The sequence below is a fragment of the Elephantulus edwardii genome, unplaced genomic scaffold (assembly GCF_000299155.1).
Source record: "Elephantulus edwardii isolate Elephantulus edwardi_28Jun2011 unplaced genomic scaffold, EleEdw1.0 scaffold00039, whole genome shotgun sequence".
Lineage (NCBI taxonomy): Eukaryota > Metazoa > Chordata > Mammalia > Macroscelidea > Macroscelididae > Elephantulus > Elephantulus edwardii.
This window is the reverse complement of record NW_006399789.1, coordinates 18107009-18108480: the sequence shown is the minus strand read 5'-3', so window position 1 is coordinate 18108480 and position 1472 is coordinate 18107009.

Here is a 1472-nt window from a genome sequence, read left to right as displayed (position 1 = left end):
GGTCACCCATTTTGTATATTTTATTAGTTCCTTGCTTTTCAGTGCTGCATAATATTCCACTGTATAATGATGAGTATTGTATATTATTTCTAAAAATCTCTTTTATATTTGCATTGAGTGTCTCATTGCAAAAAACTTCATGAAAAAAAGAAGCCAAATAATATATTGTCCTCCTTGCTGCCCAGAATGAGTTGCAGAAGGTTTTCACTTCCACCTCCAAAGGAGTCTCCTTTCTACCCCTATAACTGCAAGCACCTATTGGGCTATGTCTCCTTTCTGCCCCATTACCTAAAATCCCACTCATCCACAGAGTTGGCTCTTATATCCACTAATGAAACAGTCCTTGTCAGTTCAAGAGCTTGTCTCCTTCTTCAAATTATCCTGCACATTATTATCATACCCAAACAGTCCTGATAATGTATATTCAGACTTAGGACCTTTCGCTGGATTCTCAGTGCCAGCATAGCCAGTTGCGAATCTTTGAGAATACCTCTGAATGTTCTTTCTACCTTCCACCTCCTTCCTAGACCCAATTTCCTCAGGTGGCCATTCCTTTCCTCTCATTCAGTTCTAATAGAACTCCTCCCACATTGTGGGTCTTCAATGAAAATAGAATGGGTGAAGAACTGAATGACAACCATGTATCCTTAAAAGTGTGTAAAAATTTTTCATTACTGCAGCGCCAGCAAGAGCGACGCCCCCAAATGGGAGAATGCCGCCGCCAGACGGGGTTCCACCGCGAGAGGGGCCTGGAAGAGACCCGGGAAGAACAACAGCCAGCCACCTACTGCGGAACTCCAGAGGAGCGAAGACTGTGAGACCCCAGTGGAACGAAGACTACCTGACACTGTGTGACCCCCCTGCAACCCACACCTGTGTGACCCTTAACACACAGGGTGCTGCTGCATAAACCCTCAGCAGTGCCCAAGCCCCGCCCCCACCTCTTGGTTATAGTATCCAAGCCCTGCGCTCATTACCCCCTAGTCCCTTGCTTTCCTCCCCTTCCCCCAACCCCCTTGCAGCTCCACAACCACACATCTCAACCCCCACCAAAGCCCTGTGACCTCAGGGCATCACCTTGGATCCAGCCATCACCCCAAGCTATCAGGCAATCTGTTGAGGAACTAACCTGGCAGGAGAAAGGATGGTAGGATCTTATCTGTGTTTACACAGATAAGATCCCACAGGTGGGGAATTTGGCAGAGTTCTCTTGGGCTACACCAACTGCCCAAAGCTAGCCAGCCAGCTGGCTTCTGTGAACTCTGCAGACCAGCCAGAGGCTAGTGGGTGGGTGGGAATTTTACCTTGACTTTTCGGATCCCGTGGGACCCAGGACCCTGCTAGAGCAGGGGCTATTGTGTGAGGGCACCTGCATAAATGCCACCAGGCAGGGAACACTGAGAAAACCACTGGGTAGGAAACAGACAGCAGGAATTTTAGTTAGGAACCCCATCGTGAACACACTGAGACAG